Below are 18,328 nucleotides of genomic sequence, written 5' to 3'. Positions count from 1 at the left end.
CGAGTTGTCCACTTCTCAGGGTTGTCTGCTTTGGGGAAACAGAGTTGTCATTCCCACCTCAATGAGGACTAGGGTCTTAGAGTCCCTCCACGAAGGTCATCCTGGCATTGTTCGTATGAAGGCTCTTGCGCGCGGCCACTTGTGGTGGCCTGGTTTAGATAAGGACATTGAGGCTAAGGTGCATGCATGCCACCTGTGCCAGCGATCTCGCCCAGAGATGCCCCAAGCTCCTGTGCATAGATGGGAGGAAACGCAGTCCCCTTGGTCTAGGGTGCACATTGACAGGTTGGCTGACTTTCTCCTTTCTTATCGCACCACACCGTCCACTTCTACAGGGAGAAGCCCAGCTGAACTTCGCTGGGGGCGTCAACTTACTACTAAGCTTGACCGGTTGCATCTGGACAGACTGCCTTCATCTACCACATCCTAGGGCACCTAGACAACTGCTTGTGGGTGCCCCGGTCTGGACCCGCAATTACGGGCCTGGTCATACATGGGTCCCCGCTTCTGTTTCCAGGGTCACAGGTCCTATATCCTACAAGGTAGCCCTGGACAACGGTCGTGTCCTGCGCAGGCACATCGACCAACTCCGCCCTAGGCGGGATCTTCCAGCTGAGACTCCTGGGTCTTTTCCAGGGGGGGAGGGGGACCCTTTGGAGCAAAGGGAAGGGCACGAGCTGCTGCCAATAGAGCCAATGACGGCCCATTTCAAGCTTCCGCAAGTGCTCCGAAAAGGAATTCATGGAGCTAACCCAATCAACAGGCACTCACGCCTACTCCAGCCAGGGAGTCACCCCGGGGGCATAATTACTTTCCACACACACCACACAGCACTCCAGTCACGGAGGATACCCGGGAGCATCCCAACAAATCATTCCCCGCAAGAGAGCTGGCACATAACCCCCAGAGTTGGCCTGACCTTACCCCAAGTCCTACAGGGGGTCAAACATACAGGGAGGTGGTCGAGGAACCAAGTCCCGACTACAACATCTCTAGCCCAAATCAGGGAGTAACTGAGTTTTGGGAAGGCACAGAAACCCACACAAGCCCGGACACAGAACGGGGCTTAGGGGATGGACAGCCTCCTGACAGGTCTTGGACGGACCTGGGAGGTTCTACAGAGATGCCCAGCAGTGGCTATCACTTCAAGGGGCCCGAGGGCCTACAGCTAGGCGGGTCAACCAGGTCACAAAGTGACAGAAGCCCTGGCCTGACGAACCCGGTGGGCAACCAAGCAGGCCAGGCATTGGGGCAAAGTCCTTGGAAGGCACCAAGGCATGATAAGGGGAACAGGCTCTTGTCACCCCTCAGTCAGGGAACACCTGTCAGAAACCCAGAGCTGAGAAGGTCACAGAGAGCAAGGAAATCTCCTAAATACTTAGAAGATTACATAACATTGCTGGCTAAACAAAAGCCAGGTAACGATAGGAACACTGAGAAGCAGAACACTGCATAAAATAAATGATTATATGTTGGTAATAGTTTTAGCCCGGGGGAAAGGGGTGTTATGTCCCGAGCCTTGCAAACGGGCTCGGGGCGTTTGCAGGCAGTCCCGGGCAGGTGCAAAGCTGCCCGGGACCAGACAGGCTGTCGCCGGCGCCTGTGCGCATGCGCGGGTGCTGGCGCGGGAAAAGTAACACATTGACGTGGGAAATGCCTATATAAGAGGCTGGGAGCTTTTGGGCGCTGCTGAAGCCTTCTATCTGTAAGCTGAACACAGAATAAATAAAACCTGAGAACTACAACTGCTTCTCGTGTCTTGCCTTCCGCGAAGGACTCAACAGTACCCCCTATACTATACCTGTGCATTTGGTTTTTCTTGCCTAAATGTAGAACCTTGCTTTTTTCACCACTGAATTTCATTTTATTAGATAGCGCCCAGTGTTCAAGTCTGTCCAGATCCTCCTGTATCCTAAGCCTGTCTTCTGGAGTGTTGGCTATTCCTGCCAGCTTGGTGTCATCAGCAAATTTGAGGGTTTCCCCATCTATCCCCTCGTCCAAATCGTTGACGAAGATGTTGAAGAGCACTGGGCCGAGAACAGAGCCCTGGGGCACCCCACTACACACTTCCCTCCATGTAGATGCGGTTCCATTGAGGACCATGCCCTTGGGTCCACCTTCAACTGAACCCAGCCTACTCCACAGGGTTGTTGTTGCGGGCAGTCTGGGCATCCTGTTGAACTCTTGGAAGAAGAGGAGAGAGGGGAGCAAGTCAGGGTGACCCAGTGACAGTTTGCCCCACTTTGGCAGAACTGGTAGCTATTTTTTGGTTGCCCAGGCCCAGAATGGACTTCCAGAAGCAGCATCCACACAGAGAACCTGTTGTTCTCAGATTTGAATCCCACCACTGCCCAGGGAGTTGGAGGGGCCATCATCTCAGAACCATGTGTTAGTTGGGACCCTCCAGAAAGGGTCTAGGCCAGGGGGAGGCAGCCTTGGCTCTTTTATGACTCCTGGACTTCAACTCCCAGAATTCCTAAGCCAGCATGAGGGAACTATGGCCCCCTCATGACTCGTGGACTTCAACTTCCAGAATTCCTGAGCCAGCATGGCTCAGCTGGGAAACCTCCCTTTCCCTCAGCATGGCTGGCTGAGGAATTCTGGGAGTTGAAGAAGACTGGTGCTGGAGAAGACTCCTGTGGTGCTGGAGAAGACTCGCAGGAGTCTTCTCCAGCACCAGAGTTCAATGGCCTCCATTCTTTGGCGCTCAGCCTTTTTTATGGTCCAACTTTCACAGCCATACATTGGAACTGGGAAAACCATGGCCTGGACTATACACACTTTTGTTGGCAGGGTGATGTCTCTGCTTTTTAGTATGCTGTCTTTCTCTGTCTCTGTCTTTCTCTGGAATAGCCAGAGCCAAATCATGCAGCCGTTCTTCGTATGTTTTACTCTCCAGGCCTTTAATCATCCTAGTTGCTCTTCTCTGCATTTTTTTCCAAGTCTCAACATCTTTTTTGTAATGTGGTGACAAAAATTGAATGCAGTATTCCAGTCTGGTTTTACCTAGGTTTTATAAAGTGATACTAACGTGTGATTATAATTCTATGCCTCTGTTTATGCAACCCAGGATTGTATTAGCGAAGTTCAGCTGGGCTTCTCCCTGTAGAAGTGGACGGTGTGGTGCGATAAGAAAGGAGAAAGTCAGCCAACCTGTGGTGCCAGTCCCCATAGGTGAGTCTTTTCAAGGCGTCCTTTGTGATGCGCACCATGCGTTCAGCCATACCGTTGGTGGACGGGTGGAAGGGTGCAGACATGGCATGACGAATCATGTTAGCCTGTAAGAAAGCTTGGAATTCGGAGGAAGTGAATTGAGGGCCGTTGTCAGACACAATGACATCAGGAAGCCCGTGTGCAGCAAAAATCCCCCTCAGTACCTGAATAGTCTTTGCAGTGGTAGTGGATGAGACAGGTACAACCTCAAGCCATTTTGAATGGCTGTCAACAAGGACCAAGAAGAACTGGCCCTGAAAGGGCCCAGCGTAGTCAATGTGCACCCTAGACCAAGGGGACTGCGTTTCCTCCCATCTATGCACAGGAGCGTGGGGCATCTCTGGGCGAGATCGCTGGCACAGGTGGCATGCATGCACCTTAGCCTCAATGTCCTTATCTAAACCAGGCCACCACAAGTGGCCGTGCGCAAGAGCCTTCATACGAACAATGCCAGGATGACCTTCGTGGAGGGACTCTAAGACCCTAGTCCTCATTGAGGTGGGAATGACAACTCTGTTTCCCCAAAGCAGACAACCCTGAGAAGTGGACAAGTCGTTCCTTTTGGACCAGAAACTCTGAAACTCAGGATAGGGCAGTGCTCAGGCCATCCAGACAAAACCCAGGAAAGGACACGTGAAAGTGTGTGATCTGTGCCTGCTTCAGCGGCAACATCCCTGGCATTAAGAGGGAGCTCGGGCAAGGCCTGGATGGATAGAATGTTGACAGCTGGCGCAGGGTCAGCTTCTACTACTGGCAGGGGCAATCTACTGAGGCCATCAGCATGGCCCATTTCTTTCCCAGGATTGTGGAGTAAGGAAAAATCATATGCAGACAAAAAAATAGACCACCTAAGCATTCTAGGGGAAATGATTTGGGGAGTCTGCTTACGTGTGGTAAACAGTCCCAGCAGAGGCTTATGGTCAGTAAAGACCGTGAAATGCCTGCCATAGAGAAAATCGTGGAATTTTTTAATTCCAGCGACAACAGCCAGAGCCTCCCTGTCTATCTGAGCGTCGTTGCGCTCAGCAGAAGACAATGTTCTGGAGTAATATGCAACAGGAACCTGAGTTCCATCAGACCTGAGGTGGCTCAGGACAGCTCCTACCCCTTAAGGGGATGCATCACAAGCGACGCACACAGGAAGGGACTCATTGAAGTGTGCAAGTACACTGTTAGAAGTGAGCAAGGCCTTGACCTCGTTGAAGCTAGCCTCATGTGTTTGTGACCACTGCTACACTGCTTGTTTATCTAATAGCCTGTGAAGAGGCTCAGCTACACTAGCTTTATGTGGAAGAAAGGAATTGTAGAAATTCAGGAGGCCAAGAAAGGCCTGAAGTTCGGCCTTAGACTTTGGCCTAGGTGCTTCTAAAATGGCAGTTAGTTTGGATTCAGCAGGGTGAATCCCAGCAGCATCAATTTTGAACCCCAGAAATTCAGTAGAAGGCACCCCCATTTTGCATTTGTCTTTTTTGAGCTTGAGGCCTGTTTTCCTGAATCTTAACAGAACAGCCCTTAGCCTTTCAGCTAGAATGTGTGTGGAGTCTCCTGCAATCAAGACATCATCAAAGTAGGGGAAAACCCCTGGTATACCCCGTAGTGTGTTTTCCATTACGCTTTGGAAAATCCCAGGAGCGACATTCACTCCAAACTGTAGCCTTTTTACCTTAAAGGCCCCTCTGTGGGTCACAATAGTCTGAGCTGTAGCAGCATCATCATCAACAGGCAGCTGTTGATATGCTTGAGCTAGGTCAAGCTTTGCAAAAACACGCCCCCCCCTTGAGGGAGGCCAGGATATGACTGACCACAGGAACAGGATAGGCATGTTGCTGCAATGCCTTATTCAGAGTGCATTTGTAATCGGCACAAATGCGAATGTCCCCATTTGCCTTTAGAGGAGTGACAATGGGGGTCTCCCAAGGACTGGAGTCAACAGGTTCTAGAATTCCTTGTTGGATCAGTTTGTCCAACTCAGTGTCAATTTTACTCTTTAAAGCAAAAAGGACCCTTCTTGCTTTAATTCTAATGGGAGTGACAGTGGGGTCTAGTTTTAAGGACACAGGGGGTCCTTTGAATGTGCCCAGCTGGGGGCTGAAAACATCTGCAAATTCTTTGCAGACTTCCTGTAGGTCGAGTGTTTGTAAGCTGTTGAGCCCTGTGACGTGAATCCCCAAGGCCTCAAACCAATCGAGTCCTATGAGACTCGTTCGTTCACCCCCTACTACTAATAGGTCTAGTGGACCTTCAAAATTCTTGTACTGCACGTTAAGGGTGGCCTCCCACTTAACACACACTCTTGAATTTTGAAAATCTGTTAACACAATGTCAGAAGGCCTTAACTTGGCCTGAGTTCCACTGCCGGAACAAATCTTCCTAAATGTATGCAAGGAGATGATTGAAAGAGCAGACCCCGTGTCTAGTTCCATAGTTAATGGAACCCCTTGTAGCTTCACCTTGAGTGACAGCTTTTTCTTATGGGCTTGTGTGTGCCTGTCCTGAAGATGCTCCTTCGCGAAGCGCAAAAACCTACTCTATTCTGGCTGGGGACCCTGGTACCTTTCAGGCGCAGTTCTTCCTGAGGTTGTACCTTTCGTCGGCCCAGACACACAGCTGCAATATGTCCTTGTTTTCCGCATGCCCGGCAGATAGCGGAGTGGAACTTGCAGTCGGTTCTCCTGTGGCAACCTCCACAGCCGATGCACTTGAGCGGAGCTGAAGAGCTTCCCTTCTGATTCCCTTCCTTCGTGGGGTGAGACGGTCGACTTCCTCGTCCGGATCCTCCTCGGAGTTCCCTTGGACGTCTTCTTGGTGCACGGATGCGACATCTGGACTGTTCCTGATCGGCCGCATGTTCTTGACGGCGCCGCCTGCTGCTTCTTCTGCGGTGACCTCTCTTAAGGCATCTTGGAAGGACAAGTCTTCTTTGGCGAAAAGCCTCTGTTGTAGATCTCGATGCCTTAACCCGCACACGAATCGGTCCCTTAGTCGTTCTTCGAGGTCCTTGAACTCGCAGTGCTTGGCGGCCTTCCTCAATGCGGCGACGTACTCTTTGGCCGACTCTCCGGATCGTTGATCCCTCTGCTCGAAGGTGTGGCGCCATGCGATGACGGACATCTTGGGCTGGAAGTGCTCTTTCAGTAGCTTCTTTAGATCTGCGTAGCTGACAGACTCTAATGGAACTGGTGCTGCAAGGTTCTCTGCGATTTCGAAGGCGTCTTGACCGCAGACACAAAGCAGGGTGGCAGCCTTCAAGCTATCTTCCCTCACTTGGTTCACCATGAGCTAGTTCTCCACCCTGACTACGTAGGACTCCCACCGCTCTGGATGTGAGACGTGGAACTCCGAAAGCCTTCCAACCTTTGCCATTTTCAGGAGACGGGTTTATCAGCCAGCCTACCCCCGATTGCGCACTGGATTGGCGGGTAGCTGCCGAGTCAACGCCGTTCCGCCGCTCAGGACTCACTTGGGTAAGCTTACACCTTTTCCTTTCCAGGCGATGTAAGGCATCCCATCCTCGTCGCCAGTGTTCTTCGCGGAAGGCAAGACACCAGAAGCAATTGTAGTTCTCAGGTTTTCTTTATTCTGTGTTCAGCTTACAGATAGAAGGCTTCAGCAGCGCCCAAAAGCTCCCAGCCTCTTATATAGGCATTTCCCAGGTCAATGGGTTACTTTTCCCGCGCCAGCACCCGCGCATGCGCACAGGCGCTGGCGACAGCCTGTCTGGTCCCGGGCAGCTTTGCACCTGACCGGGACTGCCTGCAAATGCCCCGAGCCCGTTTGCAAGGCTCGGGACATAACAGGTACCTTGCTCAATAGTAGTAACTATTGAATCCTAGTGGATAATCCCTTAAATATGAGCCAGCAGTGTGCTGCAGCTGCCAAAAAAGCCAAATCAGTGCTAGGCTGCATTAACAGAGGGAGAGAACCAAGATTATGTGAAGCGTTAATACCACTTTACAATGTCTTGGTAAGGCCACACTTGGAATACTGCATCCAGTTTTGGTCACCACGATGTAAAAAAGATGTTGAGACTCTAGAAAGAGTACAGAGAAGAGCAACAAAGATGATTAGGGGACTGGAGGCTAAAGCATGTAAGGAACGATTGCTGGAATTGGCTATGTCTAGTTTAATGAAGAGAAGGATGAGGGGAGGACAGGATAGCAGTCTTCCAGTATCTCAGCGGCTGCCCACAAAGAAGAAGGAATTACACTATTCTCCAAAGCCCCTAAAGGCAGGACAAGAAGCCACGTGGAAACTATACAAGGAGAGAAGCAACCTGGAACTAAGGAGAAACTTCCTGACAGTCAGAGCAATTAACCAGGGGAACCACCTGCCTCCAGAAGCAGTAAATGCTCCAACACTGGAAGTTTTTAAGAAGAGACTGGACAGCCATTTGTCTGAAATGGTACAGGGTTCCCTGCCTGAGCAGGGGGTTGGACTAGATGCCCTCCAAGGTCCCTTCCAAGTTTATTATTATTATTAATTCTCTCTCATCATTATTAATCCCCCATGGGAGGGGGGATTATGATGGGGCAGAAAGGAAGCTGGCGATTGACACGCTCCCCTCTCCAAGGTCTACATCCGTGTTTCTCAAACTTGGCAACTCCGACAGCTGCGGAGTCCCCTCGCCGACAGTCACCCTTTGCAGCCCCCTCCCCTGGCTGAGGGAAAGGCGTCGCCCCCCGCCAAGCCCCGGGTCCCCTCCTGCCCCCCCCTCTGGGGTGAGGCGAGCTTGTCCCGGGCTGCGGCCCCGGCCGGGGAGGGCTCCGTTACCAGGAGGTGTCCCCCCCACGCCTCCCCCTCAAGGCCAGCAGCCTCCCCGGACGGTCTCCGAGGAGCGGAAGGGCAGACTCGCTCCTCGGCCAGGTTAACGGGTCGGGTCGGCTGCAACTGGGCTCAGACGCGGACCTGGCGTTGCCGGTCCAGGAAAGGCGCAGCACATCCAGTCGCGTCCCGGACACGAGCCCAGCGCTGAAGTGCGCCGAGGAGCCTCGCCGGGGCCTGGGGCCGGCCGGGGCGCTCCTGCGCCGAGGAAGCTGGAGCAGGACGGGGGAGAGCGGCCTTCTGCGCCCCCCCCCGACAGAGAGGGAGGGAGGGAGGGAGGGGATGGGAGGCGGCGGGTCTGGGCGAGGCCCGCTCCGGGTAGGTGGGGCTGCGGGGCGCAGGGTATAAAAGTCGGCCCCGAGGTCCGGGCTCAGCTCGCTCCCTCCTCCTCCTCGTCGCCGACCGTCTCTCCAGCGCTCCGTCCTCCAGCAGCCAGCATGGTGCACTGGACGCCCGTACAGAAGCAGCTGATCACCGCCCTCTGGAGCGAGGTGGACGTGTCCGAAGTGGGCGCTGCCACCCTCGGGAGGTAAGAGTTGCGGCCGGGCCGGGGGAGGGCAGGGCAGGCCCCGCAGATACCCCCCCCCACCGTCTCCTCTTCCTCCTCCCCCCTTTCTCTCTCCCTCCCTCCCCTGGCAGACTGCTGGTGGTGTACCCCTGGACCCAGCGCTTCTTCGCCCACTTCGGGAACCTCTCCAGCCCCAGCGCCATCTACGCCAACCCCCTGCACGTGGACCCCGAGAACTTCAGGGTGAGGTGGAACCCCCCCCCCGCCTCCCTCCCGGGCTGGGCACCTCCTCTCCTTGGCACCAGGGCAGCCTTTTCCGGCTGGGTCCTGCCCTGAAATGGCGGCAGTGGCCCCGTTCAGGGCCAGGAAGGAGCCAAAAGTCTCCCAGGAGAGGGACCGCTGTCCGGTCACAGGGCTGACCTGGATCAGAGGGACAATTGATTGGCGCAGTCCAGGAGGGAAAGATGGAGCGTCTGAACATGTCCACTGCTCCTTCTGGGTTCCGTGTCAGGGCGGGGGCAGGGGTGGGGCGGGGAGGTCAAAGGGCAGAGATGCCAGCCAAGGCTCCTCTTGCAGCAGGTGTCAGTTCCCCCCCTCCTCTCTTCCAGCTTCTGGGCAATGTCCTCATCATTCTCCTGGCCGGCGACCATGGGGAATAGTTTACCCCCAGCACCCACGCCGCCTATCAGAAGCTGACCAATGTGGTGGCCCACGCCTTGGCCTACCGCTACCACTAGGCCTCCCAGTAGGCATGGCAGCCGCCTGCCCCCCCTCGCCATGCCTGGAGCCCCTCCTAGCCCACGGAAGACGCAAGAAAAGTTTCCCCAGAACAAGCAGAATGTTGTGCTTTTGTGGTCCTGGGAGGGAGACTGGGGGGAGGAGAGCAGTCTTGCTGGGTCACCCAAAGCCCCCCCCCCCGCCTGACCCCAGGGAAGCACAGTTGGGGGCTGAGGGAAAGGAACAGGATTTCTTTGGGGCAAAGTCCGGGCTGGAGAAGCAACAGTTCTGCCATTTGCTGAACTCACTGAACTCTGCAGTTTCTGGGGGGGGGTGTTCTTCCTTTGCTGGGGGAGGGGTCCGTTTCTAGAGCCCCCATCCTCCTCCACCCCAAGCTTTGGAGGTTAAGAAAGGAAATGGGACTTCAACCCAGAAAGTGGGGAGGGGAACCTTAATTATTTCTTACATGGGGGGGGAGAGCACAATAAATTGACACAACTTGCTAAGATCTCACTGCCCCCCCCTCCAATATTCACCAAATTTAGCTCATGCAGGCCTGGGGGGAGGGGGGCTTTGGGGAAAGAGCAGAAGATGCCGGCAACAGAGCTAATGGGGAGGCTGGGAGAGGCGGGGGAGGGGGAGATCAGCTGGCCTAACCTGCCCCGTGTCCAGTGGGGAACTGAGCAGGGTGCCACACAGACAGAGGCCCTGCTCAAAGCCCACCCTTCTCAAGCCCTCTTGTGGGGCTCAGAGGCAGGAGGGCAGGGAAGCAGGTTGGGGAGCCCCTCCCCCAAGGAAACGACCCCCTTCGGTTTCCCCACGGCTGAACCCAGGCGCAACAGCCTTGCCTTCCAGAAGCATTGATGTATTTATTAGATGCGACTCAACCCCGGGAGCCCCCACACAACAATGCAGCAATAGCAACAATAACGGCCCTTAACAACAATCCCATAAACAGCACACAGAAAACTCCACCTTTGGGGCCTCCCAGCCTGCCCCAAGGCATGTGGGAAGAGCCCTGTCTTCATGGGGGGGGGGCTGTTGCATCCTAAGGGCAGGAGGAGAGTTGCAAGGAAGCCGCCATGCTGCCTGGCTCCACCAGGGGGCAGCCTTTGAGGGAAGGGGAGGGAACTTGACACAGGTCGGCAGGGGGGGCATCCAAAGAGAGGGAAGGGAGGCAGGGGGGTGGGAGTGGGGCAGAGACCCCCCTGCTTCAGTGGCCGCCCTTCCTAGGACCCTCCCCACCTGCCTTTTGCCCAAGGGGGCAGAGAGGACGCTAGAGGGACCCTCCTTCCTCCTCGCCCCAGGCTAAAACCTGCAAAGAATGATTGCAGGAACTGGGAATGTCACTTTTAACGAAGAGAAGGACAGGATAGCAGTCTTCCAATATCTGAGGGGCTGCCCCAAAGAAGAGGGAGTCAAGCTCTTCTCCAGAGACCCTGAAGAAGCCGGGACAAGAAGCAACGGAGGGAAACTCACCAAGGAGAGAACCAAACTTAGAAATATCAAATAAGAAGAAACTTCCTGACAGGGAGAACAATCAGTGGAAAGACGTTTCCTGCAAGAGTTGTCGCTGGAGGTTTCCAAGGAAAGACTGGACAGCCACCTGTCTGGGATGGTCTAGGCCAGGGGTTCTCAACCTTTTTAATGCCGTGACCCCCAACCGGTCGTAAGTCGAGGGCTACTCAACTGGTACAGCACCGTTTGCAGAATGGGACTTTTGGCGGGCTCAGCAGGGCAGAGACAACCTGGACAATTCCTACTGGCTTTTGAAAGCCAATAGAATTAGACTATTCAAGAGAGTTTATTCTATTGGCTTTCAAAAGCCAGTAGAATAAAAGGGAGGAACACAGCTAAGGAAAAGGGGGAAAAAACGGCGGACTGCGTTGTTTGGCGACCCCCGTGAAATATTCGTTCGACCCCAAATGGGGTCTCGACCCACAGGTTGAGAACCACTGGTCTAGGCTCTCCTGTTCGAGCAGGGGGCTGGACTAGAAGACCTCCAAGGTCCCTCCCAGCACTTACTCTTCCTGGGCCAGAGACTCATCCCTCCCTCCTTCCCTCCACCATGCTCAGACCCAGGGGGGCTGGGCACCAGCAGGGCTCCTCTGCCAGCCCCCCCCCTTGTTCCCCGGAGGGCCCACCTGCTGGGATCCTTTCCCCCTGGGGGCTGCTCAAGGTCTGTGGTGGGAACGGGTTGCCTGGCTGCTCCTGTCCCCGTGCTGGGAAGCCCTGGGACTGTGTGCCCGCACCCATCCTGCAGGGAAGCCTTGCTGCCCAGGCCGAGGGCCCCGTAATGGCAAGATTGGGGGGGGGGGTTCTTGAGGGTGCCCCCTGGAGAATCAGCCTTCCCGGCCATCTTCCTTTTGCCTTGAGCCTCAACCCCTATTGGGAGCACCTGGCTGGCTTTCGTTTGGACTCCAGGCCGGTCGGGTCTTCGCTTGTCTTTGGTTCTGGATAATTCCTGGCAGAGTGTGGCTGTGGGTCTGTGGGCTGTTGCTATTCCTAAGGGTTGGAGAACTCTGGCTGTCATTTCCGTCACCCCCATTTGTATCTGGTAGGATTAGTGTTTACTCAGTGGTCGGCTGTGTGGTGCATTGTGTTTTTGGTGCTGTCGGAATACAAAGATTCTCGGAGAGCTGTTGTGGAGAAAGGCGCCAGGCAGCCATTTCTCCTCCACTTTTCTCTGCATTGTGGTGCTGCAGGGGGTCCTGCCCCCCCTAAAGAGGGCCTGGAGGCAGTTCCTTTGTGTGTGGTGGTGGGGGGTTGACCTTGGAGGTCATCTAGTCCAACCCCCTGCTCAGGCAGGAAACCCTATACCATTTCGGACAAATGGCTGTCCAGTCTCTTCTTAAAAACTTCCAGTGTTGGAGCATTCACCGCTTCTGGAGGCAGATTGTTCCACTGGTTAATTGTTCTGACTGTCAGGAAGTTTCTCCTTAGTTCCAGGTTGCTTCTCTCCTTGATTAGTTTCCACCCGTGGCTTCTTGTCCTGCCTTCAGGGGCTTTGGAGAATAGTGTAATTCCCTCTTCTTTGTGGGCAGCCGCTGAGATACTGGAAGACTGCTATCGTGTCCCCCCCTCATCCTTCTCTTCATTAAACTAGACATAGCCAATTCCAGTCCTCTAATCATCTTTGTTGCTCTTCTCTGTACTCTTTCTAGAGTCTCAACATCTTTTTTACATCGTGGTGACCAAAACTGGATGCAGGATTCCAAGTGTGGCCTTACCAAGACATTGTAAAGTGGTATTAACGCTTCACATAATCTTGATTCTCTCCCTCTGTTAATGCAGCCTAGCACTGAGTTGGCTTTTTTGGCAGCTGCAGCACACTGCTGGCTCATATTTAAGGGATTATCCACTAGGATTCAATAGTTACTACTATTGAGCAAGGTACCTGTTATGTCCCGAGCCTTGCAAACGGGCTTGGGGCGTTTGCAGGCAGTCCCGGGCAGGTGCAAAGCTGCCCGGGACCAGACAGGCTGTCGCCAGCGCCTGTGCGCATGCGCGGGTGCTGGTGCGGGAAAAGTAACACATTGACCTGGGAAATGCCTATATAAGAGGCTGGGAGCTTTTGGACACTGCTGAAGCCTTCTATCTGTAAGCTGAACACAGAATAAAGAAAACCTGAGAACTACAACTGCTTCTCGTGTCTTGCCTTCCACGAAGAACACTGGCGACGAAGATGGGATGCCTTACATCGCCTGGAAAGGAAAAGGTGTAAGCTTACCCAAGTGAGTCCTGAGCGGCGGAACGGCGTTGACTTGGCAGCTACCCGCCAATCCAGTGCGCATTCAGGGGTAGGCTGGCTGATAAACCCGTCTCCTGAAAATGGCAAAGGTTGGAAGGCTTTCGGAGTTCGACCTCTCATATCCAGAGTGGTGGGAGTCCTACGTAGCCAGGGTGGAGAACTACTTCAAGGTGAACCAAGTGAGGGAAGATAGCTTGAAGGCTGCCACCCGGCTTTGTGTCTGTGTTCAAGACGCCTTCGAAATTGCAGAGAACCTTGCAGCACCAGTTCCATTAGAGTCTGTCAGCTACGCAGATCTAAAGAAGCTACTGAAAGAGCACTTCCAGCCCAAGATGTCCGTCATCGCATGGCGCCACACCTTCGAGCAGAGGGATCAATCATCCGGAGAGTCGGCCAAAGAGTACATCGCCGCATTGAGGAAGGCCGCCAAGCACTGCGAGTTCAAGGACCTCAAGGAACGACTAAGGGACCAATTCGTGTGCGGGTTAAGGCATCGAGATCTACAACAGAGGCAGAACCGACTGCAAGTTCCGCTCCGCTACCTGCCGGGCATGTGGAAAACAAGGACACATTGCAGCTGTGTGTCTGGGCCGACGAAAGGTACAACCTCAGGAAGAACTGCGCCTGAAAGGTACCAGGGTCCCCAGTCAGAATAGGGTAGGTTTTTGCGCTTCGCGAAGGAGCATCTTCAGGACAGGCACACACAAGCCCATTAAGAAAAAGCTGTCACTCAAGGTGAAGCTACAAGGGGTTCCATTAACTATGGAACTAGACACGGAGTCTGCTCTTTCAGTCATCTCCTTGCATACATTTAGGAAGATTTGTTCCGGCAGTGGAACTCAGGCCAAGTTAAGGCCTTCTGACATTGTGTTAACAGATTTTCAAAATTCAAGAGTGTGTGTTAAGGGGGAGGCCACCCTTAACGTGCAGTACAAGAATTTTGAAGGTCCACTAGACCTATTAGTAGTAGGGGGTGAACGAACGAGTCTCATAGGACTCGATTGGTTTGAGGGCTTGGGGATACACGTCACAGGGCTCAACAGCTTACAAACACTCGACCTACAGGAAGTCTGCAAAGAATTTGCAGATGTTTTCAGCCCCCAGCTGGGCACATTCAAAGGACCCCCTGTGTCCTTAAAGTTAGACGCCACTGTCACTCCCATTAGAATTAAAGCAAGAAGGGTCCCTTTTGCTTTAAAGAGTAAAATTGACACTGAGTTGGACAAACTGATCCAACAGGGAATTCTAGAACCTGTTGATTCCAGTCCTTGGGAGATCCCCATTATCACGCCTCTAAAGGCAAATGAGCACATTCTCATTTGTGCTGATTACAAATGCGCTCTTAATAAGGCATTGCAGCAACATGCCTATCCTGTTCCTGTGGTCAATCATATCCTGTCCTCCCTCAAGGGGGGGCGTGTTTTTGCAAAGCTTGACCTAGCTCAAGCATATCAACAGCTGCCTGTTGATGATGATGCTGCCATAGCTCAGACTATTGTGACCCACAGAGGGAGCCTTTAAGGTAAAAAGGCTACAGTTTGGAGTGAATGTCGCTCCTGGGATTTTCCAAAGCGTAATGGAAAACACACTACGGGGTATACCGGGGGTTTGCCCCTAATTTGATGATGTCTTAATTGCAGGAGACTCCACACACATTCTAGCTGAAAGGCTAAGGGCTGTTCTGTTAAGATTCAGGAAAACAGGCCTCAAGCTCAAAAAAGACAAATGCAAAATTGGGGTGCCTTCTACTGAATTTCTGGGGTTCAAAATTGATGCTGCTGGGATTCACCCTGCTGAATCCAAACTAACTGCTATTTTAGAAGCACCCAGGTTGTGTCTAAGGCCGAACTTCAGGCCTTCCTGGGCCTTCTGAATTTCTACAATTCCTTTCTTCCACATAAAGCTAGTGTATCTGAGCCTCTTCACAGGCTATTAGATAAACAAACAGTGTGGCAGTGGTCACAAACACATGAGGCTAGCTTCAACGAGGTCAAGGCCTTGCTCACTTCTAACAGTGTACTTGCACACTTCAATGAGTCCCTTCCTGTGTGCATCGCTTGTGATGCGTCCCCTTACGTGGTAGGAGCTGTCCTGAGCCACCTCAGGTCTGATGGAACTCAGATTCCTGTTGCATATTACTCCAGAACATTGTCTTCCGCTGAGCGCAACTACGCTCAGATAGACAGGGAGGCTCTGGCTGTTGTTGCTGGAATTAAAAAATTCCACGATTTTCTATATGGCAGGCATTTCACGGGTCTTCACTGACCATAAGCCTCTGCTGGGACTGTTTACCACACGTAAGCAGACTTCCCAAATCATTTCCCCTAGAATGCTAAGGTGGTCTATTTTTTTGTCTGCATATGACTTTTCCTTACTCCACAAGCCTGGGAAAGAAATGGGCCATGCTGATGGCCTCAGTAGATTGGCCCTGCCAGTAGTAGAAGCTGACCCTGCGCCAGCTGTCAACATTCTATCCATCCAGGCCTTGCCCGAGCTCCCTCTTAATGCCAGGGATGTGCCGCTGAAGCAGGCACAGATCACACACTTTCACGTGTCCTTTCCTGGGTTTTGTCTGGATGGCCTGAGCACTGCCCTAGCCCTGAGTTTCAGAGTTTCTGGTCCAAAAGGAACGAGTTGTCCACTTCTCAGGGTTGTCTGCTTTGGGGAAACAGAGTTGTCATTCCCACCTCAATGAGGACTAGGGTCTTAGAGTCCCTCCACGAAGGTCATCCTGGCATTGTTCGTATGAAGGCTCTTGCGCGCGGCCACTTGTGGTGGCCTGGTTTAGATAAGGACATTGAGGCTAAGGTGCATGCATGCCACCTGTGCCAGCGATCTTGCCCAGAGATGCCCCAAGCTCCTGTGCATAGATGGGAGGAAACGCAGTCCCCTTGGTCTAGGGTGCACATTGACTACGCTGGGCCCTTTCTTGGTCCTTGTTGACAGCCATTCAAAATGGCTTGAGGTTGTACCTGTCTCATCCACCACCACTGCAAAGACTATTCAGGTACTGAGGGGGATTTTTGCTGCACATGGGCTTCCTGATGTCATTGTGTCTGACAACGGCCCTCAATTCACTTCCTCCGAATTCCAAGCTTTCTTATAGGCTAACATGATTCGTCATGCCACGTCTGCACCCTTCCACCCGTCCACCAACGGTATGGCTGAACGCATGGTGCGCATCACAAAGGACGCCTTGAAAAGACTCACCTATGGGGACTGGCATCACAGGTTGGCTGACTTTCTCCTTTCTTATCGCACCACACCGTCCACTTCTACAGGGAGAAGCCCAGCTGAACTTCGCTGGGGGCGTCAACTTACTACTAAGCTTGACCGGTTGCATCTGGACAGACTGCCTTCATCTACCACATCCTAGGGCACCTAGACAACTGCTTGTGGGTGCCCCGGTCTGGACCCGCAATTACGGGCCTGGTCATACATGGGTCCCCGCTTCTGTTTCCAGGGTCACAGGTCCTCTATCCTACAAGGTAGCCCTGGACAACGGTCGTGTCCTGCGCAGGCACATCGACCAACTCCGCCCTAGGCGGGATCTTCCATCTGAGACTCCTGGGTCTTTTCCAGGGGGGGAGGGGGACCCTTTGGAGCAAAGGGAAGGGCACGAGCTGCTGCCCATCTCCACTGATGGAGCCAATGACGGCCCATTTCAAGCTTCCGCAAGTGCTCCGAAAAGGAATTCATGGAGCTTACCCAATCAACAGGCACTCACGCCTACTCCAGCCAGGGAGTCACCCCGGGGGCATAATTACTTTCCACACACACCACACAGCACTCCAGTCACGGAGGATACCCGGGAGCATCCCAACAAATCATTCCCCGCAAGAGAGCTGGCACATAACCCCCAGAGTTGGCCTGACCTTACCCCAAGTCCTACAGGGGGTCAAACATACAGGGAGGTGGTCGAGGAACCAAGTCCCGACTACAACACCTCTAGCCCAAATCAGGGAGTAACTGAGTTTTGGGAAGGCACAGAAACCCACACAAGCCCGGACACAGAACGGGGCTTAGGGGATGGACAGCCTCCTGACAGGTGTTGGACGGACCTAGGAGGGTCGACAGAGACGCCCAGCAGTGGCTATCACTTCAAGGGGCCCGAGGGCCTACAGCTAGGCGGGTCAACCAGGTCACAAAGTGACAGAAGCCCTGGCCTGACGAACCCGGTGGGCAACCAAGCAGGCCAGGCATTGGGGCAAAGTCCTTGGAAGGCACCAAGGCATGATAAGGGGAACAGGCTCACGTCACCCCTCAGTCAGGGAACACCTGTCAGAAACCCAGAACTGAGAAGGTCACAGAGAGCAAGGAAATCTCCTAAGTACTTAGAGGATTACATAACATTGCTGGCTAAACAAAAGCCAATTAACAGTAGGAGCACTGGGGAGTAGAATACTGCATAAAAAATGATTGTATGTTGGTAGTAGTTTTAGCCCGGGGGAAAGGGGTGTTATGTCCCGAGCCTTGCAAACGGGCTCGGGGCGTTTGCAGGCAGTCCTGGGCAGGTGCAAAGCTGCCCGGGACCAGACAGGCTGTCGCCAGCGCCTGTGCGCATGCGCGGGTGCTGGCGTGGGAAAAGTAACACATTGACCTGGGAAATGCCTATATAAGAGGCTGGGAGCTTTTGGGCGCTGCTGAAGCCTTCTATCTGTAAGCTGAACACAGAATAAAGAAAACCTGAGAACTACAACTGCTTCTCGTGTCTTGCCTTCCGCGAAGGACTCAACAGTACCCCCTATACTATACCTGTGCATTTGGTTTTTCTTGCCTAAATGTAGAACCTTGCTTTTTTCACCATTGAATTTCATTTTATTAGATAGCGCCCAGTGTTCAAGTCTGTCCAGATCCTCCTGTATCCTAAGCCTGTCTTCTGGAGTGTTGGCTATTCCTGCCAGCTTGGTGTCATCAGCAAATTTGATGGTTTCCCCATCTATCCGCTCGTCCAAATCGTTGATGAAGATGTTGAAGAGCACTGGGCCCAGAACAGAGCCCTGGGGCACCCCACTACACACTTCCCTCCATGTAGATGCGGTTCCACCTTCAACTGAACCCAGCCTACTCCACAGGGTTGTTGTTGCGGGCAGTCTGGGCATCCTGTTGAATTCTTGGAAGAAGAGGAGAGAGGGGAGCAAGTCAGGGTGACCCAGTGACAGTGGTGGGATTCAACCAGTTTGCCCCACTTTGGCAGAACTGGTAGCTATTTTTAGGTTGCCCAGGCCCAGAATGGACTTCCAGAAGCAGCATCCACACAGAGAACCTGTTGTTCTCAGATTTGAATCCCACCACTGCCCAGGGAGTTGGAGTGGCCA

The 18,328-nt window shown here is 53.4% G+C and overlaps 1 pseudogene; it reads left to right on the top strand.

The window, feature by feature from the left end:
* The first annotated feature begins 8,364 nt into the window (after positions 1 to 8,364).
* LOC120298651 lies at positions 8,365 to 9,358 on the top strand (annotated as a pseudogene).
* The last annotated feature ends 8,970 nt before the right edge of the window (positions 9,359 to 18,328 follow it).

This window comes from Crotalus tigris, unplaced genomic scaffold (genome assembly GCF_016545835.1).
Source record: "Crotalus tigris isolate CLP2741 ecotype Arizona unplaced genomic scaffold, ASM1654583v1 scf7180000024118.148816, whole genome shotgun sequence".
NCBI lineage: Eukaryota > Metazoa > Chordata > Lepidosauria > Squamata > Viperidae > Crotalus > Crotalus tigris.
Note: the sequence above shows the minus strand (reverse complement) of the source record. Positions and strands in the feature narration are given on the sequence as shown.